The sequence below is a fragment of the Bidens hawaiensis genome, unplaced genomic scaffold (assembly GCF_021521415.1).
Source record: "Bidens hawaiensis isolate Kalapana, Puna unplaced genomic scaffold, B.hawaiensis_p1.1 tig00063900_1, whole genome shotgun sequence".
NCBI lineage: Eukaryota > Viridiplantae > Streptophyta > Magnoliopsida > Asterales > Asteraceae > Bidens > Bidens hawaiensis.
This window is the reverse complement of record NW_027501441.1, coordinates 49,644-56,332: the sequence shown is the minus strand read 5'-3', so window position 1 is coordinate 56,332 and position 6,689 is coordinate 49,644. Positions and strand designations below refer to the sequence as shown.

At 44.5% G+C, this 6,689-nt stretch overlaps 1 non-coding gene across 1 annotated transcript; it reads right to left on the bottom strand.

The window, feature by feature from the left end:
- Positions 1 to 6,072: 6,072 nt before the first annotated feature.
- Positions 6,073 to 6,156, bottom strand: TRNAY-GUA (transfer RNA tyrosine (anticodon GUA)). The gene has a single exon. It is a non-coding gene; the product is annotated as a tRNA-Tyr (tRNA).
- Positions 6,157 to 6,689: the final 533 nt, after the last annotated feature.

Sequence of the window (6,689 nt, the reverse complement as noted above, 5' to 3'; positions counted from 1 at the left end):
GCAAAACGGGAAAAACGACTAATGGTAATTTTGACTAGTGAACTCTAAACGATATCACAATCTGAGTCCGGAGAAGTGTTTCTGGGTTAACATTGCTCCCAGAACGGGTACAGTACTGGGTTAACAGTGTCCCCAGATGTACCGGTTAACACGGTTAAAGTTATATTAATAGTGATTGTATAGTAACGAATTTAGGGATCGTATTACAGATCCGGATTAATAGCTCACATACTGTGTTACTGCTTGCGATAAGGTGAGTTTCACGAGCCCCTTTTTCTAAAGTGTTTTTAAATATTTTCCCGGGGCGGAAAGCATGTTACTATTGAAATGTTTAAGTACATACTAAACGCATGGAATTGCGTGTATTTATAAATGTTTGATTTTACGAGAATCGTACGGAATGGGTACAGTACTGGGTTAACAGTGTCCCCAGATGTCCCTAGAAGTGTTTCTGGGTTAACATTGCCCCCGGAATGGTTACTGTACTGGGTTAACAGTGTCCCCAGATGTCCCTAAAAGTGTTTCTGGGTTAACCTTGCCCCCGGAACGGGTACAGTAATGGGTTAACAGAGGTTTCGGCTCAGCATAATTACATCGCTAATATATGATTATTATAATGATTTGTCATTGTTTATTTAAATTAGTGAAACTCACCAACAATTCGTAGTTGACCCGTTTTCTTTACATGCTTTTTAGGTACTCCCAAACTGGAATAACTGCTACATGCTTGATGATGCGTGTTTTTTTGTGGAAGCTTAATGATATGTTTGTATTAATTATGTAAATGTACTGTTGGTAAACTTATGTGCTATCGCCTAGATGATAACTAAACTCGGAACAATGTATTATGGTGTGAATTAATGTAGTGGTGTTTTCTTTATAAGCAATGCTGTTGATATCAGACGTGTCTGTTGCATCCCGTTTACGTTTCCGCTGCGGTTAAGGGGTGTTACAGAACTTGGTATCAGAGCCATTGGTTATAAAGAATTAGGATGTCTTTAAAAGATACCTAAAATATAACCAGTAGCTCGAGTATTATAGGATCTGAATATCAACTAATAATTTACAGTGACGAGATCTGGATGAACTTGGATGGACAAGTGAGTTATTATGGTCCGGAACATAATAACAGACTTGTCCGCACGAGGGAATTCAGGGGAAGTCACGGGGAACATATGTGTAAGTATATGATAATATTTTTATGTGACAAAGTTGTATAAGTACGTGTATATTAATTGTGATTTACATTATGGAAGGAACTATATGTTTGCTAACTTGTGTACAGGTAAGGATGTCGAGGTCTCGAAGCCTGTCAGTGGAAGAGGACCCGGAGGAGGCCAGTTCCGGGAACTCTAGGAGCTTACGCTTAGCATCCAGCACTGAGCCTAGTGAGACTAGCCGTAGGAGTGCTAGCTTGTCCTCCCCTACTAGGGTTGCCAGATCCCCCACCCCACCCGCACCACAGGTCACCCCTACCCCTCCCAGACCCGGTCCCCGCCTCACGGCGCGGATCAGTGTCCCTTATGTCCCACCTACCTCTACCCCACCCAAACCTACTTACCACAGGGGCGAGTCCTCCCGCCCCCAGCCTGAGCCTGTGCCTCCACCCGTGTGGGGTACCCCCAGGCTGGAGAGGGATGAGCGTCCCTCCGCCGAGGCTGCATGGCTCCGAGTGCTCACTGAGCAGGTGGTTGAGCACACCATCGCCTTGACGGTGGGGATCCAGAGGAGGAGACACCTGGCGGACTGCGTACTGGACAGCCAGTACGCGATTGGCCAGCTGAGGAGGGAGGGCGCATACTCCCAATGGATGGTTGACCGGATGGAGACACGGATTCGGGGTTTGATGGCGGTGTTGGTGGTGATGGTGGCAGTGATGGTGTGGTTGGTATACCACCATGTTTAGTTTGTTAGGGTGGTAGTAGTCAGGGTCCGCTTTTTGATACTCTGTGTAAGCAGTTAGTGGCGATGCTAACATAGAGTGAATCTTGGGTAGTTATAGTACAGCCACTAGCCCATAGGGGGTCTCTTTTTGGGAATATCATTGTAGATACTTTTGGTGTATCATTCAAGCACTGACCCATAGCGGGTTATGTCGAAATGATGCCGATGTAGGACTGATGTATGAAAACTTAATCTGTGGGCTGATGTTTATGTAATGTGTACTGATGTTTATTAATGAATGGAATATGTGTTGTGTATCGAGATTGGAATTTGTATTAATTATATGTATTTTCTTAATGTTGTGTAGAATGGCACCAAAACGGTCAGCTCAAATGTCAGAGGTGGATGTGGACCGTCTGATTGCTCGACAGCTAGAGGCGGCGATACTGGATATAGTATCGCGCATCGCCGCCAGTATTAATAATGCGACCAATCCAGGCCCTGCGAGCAATCAAACGACCACCAATAATGAGGGGGAACAAAATGTTAATCCTCCACCGAACGGTAACCCGATTCCGAGTAATGACGCACCGCCTAGGGTGGTCGTTACAGACAGTAATGGTCCTATACCTAGTGTAGAAATGAACCACACTGAACCGACTCCTGCAACAAAGGGATGTTCAATCAAAGATTTCATGTTGTGCAAGCCCCTAGAATTTAGCGGGTCTGAGGGACCCAATGGGTTGGTTAAGTGGATTGAGAAATGAAGTATGTTGTGAACATCAGCAACTGCCCTGAGGACTACGTTGTTAAGTATGCTACCTGCACGTTCACGGACCATGCCTTGACATGGTGGAACACCATAGTGCAAACTCGCGGTCAGGCAGCGACAAACCGCATGACCTGGGCAGAGCTCAAGGCCCTTGTACTGGAACATTTCTGCCCGAAAAACGAAATGCAGAAGTTAGAAAACGAGTTGTGGAACCTAGAGATGCAGGGGGCAGACCACTTGGGTTATTCGAACCGATTTAATGAATTGTCGCGATTGGTGCCATGGTTAGTCACCCCAGAGTCAAAGAGGGTTGAGTGTTATATATGGGGACTAACTCCAGTAGTAAGGAGTATAGTCAACTCTGGGGGACACAAGACGTTTGAGGGTGTGGTGACGCAAGCTGGTATCGTCACATACGATTTCGTGAGGAGTGGGACACTGAAGGTGGCAGGAGAGTCTGCTGGGGGGAAACGAGGTACGTATGACCATAGGATCCAGGAGAAGCAGCAAAATAAACGTGCTCGGCCCGCTGCCCAGAACTACGCCATGACTAGTTCGGGCGGAAGGCAGGAATCGCAGAAAGGGACGTTCCCTAAGTGTGAGAAATGCGGTTACCAGCATGGTGGCAAGTGCAAGGAGGTAGTGTGCCACCGGTGTGGCAGGGATGGGCACTACGCACCGAAATGTAGGACAAACCTGAACAATCTGAACCGACAACCGCAACCTATCCGTGCGCAGCCATTTAGGACCCAACCAGCCCGACAACAAAAACCACAAGGAAACCAAACGATGACCACCAGCCGTGCTTGCTTTGAATGCGGCAGCACAGATCACTTCAAGAGATACTGTCCGAAACTGAACCAGGGAGGAATTGGGAGGCAAACCGTGGGACAGGCATCGTCGTCCAATCCGGCGAGAGGCCGAGCATTTGTGATGGGGGCGAACGAAGCACGCCAGGACCCCAGCGTAGTGACAGGTACATTCCTCGTCTCTGATCATTACGCTTCTGTATTATTTGATACGGGCGCCGATAGAAGTTTTGTCTCCGTTAAGTTCCTATCGATAGCAAACCTTCCAATTAGTGAAACCATAGAACCTTATACCGTAGAAGTCGCTAACGGTAAAACCATGATAGTTAATCAGATAGTTCGGAATTGCACTTTTATTCTGAACGATCAATCCTTCCTGATTGACTTATTGCCGGTAGAATTAGGTAGTTTTGACGTGATAGTGGGAATGGATTGGTTAGCACGTAACAAAGTGGAAATAAACTGCGAAAAGAAAATCGTCAAGATCCGGGTGTCGGATGACGAAGAGGTGTTAGTGCAAGGAGAGAAGTCGGGCACAATGATACCATTTATATCCCACCTCAAGGTGTTAAAATATGTACGCCAGGGATGCGTGGCGTATCTAGCGAGCTTGACGGCCACAGATTCTGATGAGAAACGGGTGGATGATATCCCGGTGGTACGCGAATTTCCACAATTTTTCCCATAAGAACTTCCTGGATTACCGCCAACCCGACAGGTCGAATTCAGAATCGATTTAATACCTCAAGCTGGCCCTGTTGCTAAAGCACCCTACCGACTTGCACCGTCCGAGATGCAAGATTTATCCAATCAGTTGCAAGAATTGATAGATAAAGGATTTATACGTCCTAGTCATTCCCCGTGGGGTGCACCTGTATTATTCGTGAAAAAGAAGGACGGGAGCCTTAGAATGTGCATTGATTACAGGGAGTTAAAAAAGTTAACAATCAAAAATAGGTACCCTCTTCCCCGAATTGATGACCTGTTTGACCAGCTGCAAGGTGCGAGCTATTTCTCAAAAATCGATCTTAGATCGGGATACCATCAGGTTAGAATTCAGGAAGAAGATATCCCAAAAACCGCATTCCGGACTCGCTACGGCCATTACGAGTTCTTAGTTATGCCTTTTGAGCTAACAAATGCGCCGGCAGTGTTCATGGACCTCATGAATCGAGTCTGTAAACCCTATCTCGACAAATTCGTCATTGTGTTTATTGACGATATTCTGATTTACTCGAAAAGTAAAGAAGAGCACGAGCAACACTTAAGAATAATTTTAGAGCTTCTGAATCAGGAGAAGTTGTACGCAAAATTCTCCAAGTGTAACTTCTGGTTACAAGAAGTGCAATTCCTCGGTCACGTTGTAAACCATCAAGGAATACACATTGATCCGAGTAAGATTGAAGCAATTAAGAATTGGCAAGCGCCTAAAACGCCAAAGGAAATCCGCCAATTCTTAGGCTTAGCTGGATATTATCGTCGATTCATAGAAAACTTTTCCAGCATCGCCCAACCTTTAACTCTCCTGACTCAAAAGGATCGAAAGTACGATTAGGGAGAAGAGCAGGAGACGGCGTTTCAAACGTTAAAGCAAAAATTGTGCCAAGCGCCGATTTTAAGTCTCCCCGATGGAGACGATGGTTTTGTCGCGTATTGTGACGCATCGCGTAGAGGGTTAGGATGCGTGTTGATGCAGAATAATAAGGTTATAGCCTATGCTTCCCGACAGTTAAAAGTACACGAGAAAAATTATACTACTCACGACTTAGAACTGGGAGCGGTTGTCTTCGCACTTAAAATCTAGAGACATTATCTCTACGGTACGAAGTGCACCATCTTCACCGATCATAAAAGGTTGTAGCACATATTCGATCAGAAATAACTGAATATGAGGCAACGAAGATGGGTCGAGTTGTTAAGCGATTATGACTGTGACATCCGTTATCACCCCGGCAAGGCTAACGTCGTAGCCGATGCCTTGAGTAGGAAAGATCGGGTTAAATGAAGAATATCGCTATTCTTCATATGAATAAAAAAGTAACCAACTTTATAATGTATAATATTATCATCTAATGAGTTATGTATATTAGTTATCACGAATCATGATAAGTCATCTGTTTAATCACCAAATATTCCTATTTAATTGGATAAGTTTAATGAATTCTTTTTTTTTTTTTACATTCGTTATAAGGAAAGGAAGGCAAACTCATATTTAGTGAAAAAAAATCCTTTTATTATAAGTTAGAAGGAACTTGCTATGAAAAAAGAAAAAGTATTGGAATATACACATTGATTTTTGAATCCTGAAAAAAAGAAGGGAAACCCCTTCGGAATTCAATTATGCTCTCTGTCCCTTCTTTCACAGAAAATCGAGAGGCGAATTGATGTACTTATTGGATCCGTCGGGACTGACGGGGCTCGAACCCGCAACGTCCGCCTTGACAGGGCGGTGCTCTTGCCTATTGAACTACAATCCCAGGGAAATAAGAAGAGATCTAGAAGAAATTTTGGATTCTTTTTTATTCTCTCGTATCAGGTATTTTTTCGTATCAGGTATTTTTTAAGAACAAGAGGGTTCTATCATCTGATAATAGATTGACAAATTGTTGGGCCGAGCTGGATTTGAACCAGCGTAGACATATTGTCAACGAATTTACAGTCCGTCCCCATTAACCACTCGGGCATCGACCCAACGCCTAATTCATTTTAGACGTTCCATAATCAACTTCCTTTCGTCTCCCAGGCAGATTTGACAAATACATATCACTTTATATAAAATACAAAGTCCCACTAACGTGTGGCGTTGAAAGAGGAACAATTGGAAAAGAAGGGACTTTACGGCAATGAGAAGAATTTCGAACAGCGCATGGACGAAATTCTCTATTTCAAAAATCGGGCTTGGATCCCGACCCTCCATGACCTTCGTGAATTAATCATGGACGAAGCGCATAGATCGAAATATTCCATACATCCGGGATCGGATAAGATGTACAAGGTGTGAAGGAGTTCTACTGGTGGCCGGGTATGAAAAAGGATATCGCAACGTATGTCGGTAAATGTACGACTTGTGCGAGGGTTAAGGTGGAGCACCAGAAACCCTCGGGGATGTTACAACAACAGGAAATTCCCGAATGGAAGTGGGAGCAAATCACGATGGATTTTGTGACACATCTCCCTAAGACGTCCCGAGGACATGATGCAATTTGGGTAATCATGGATCGATT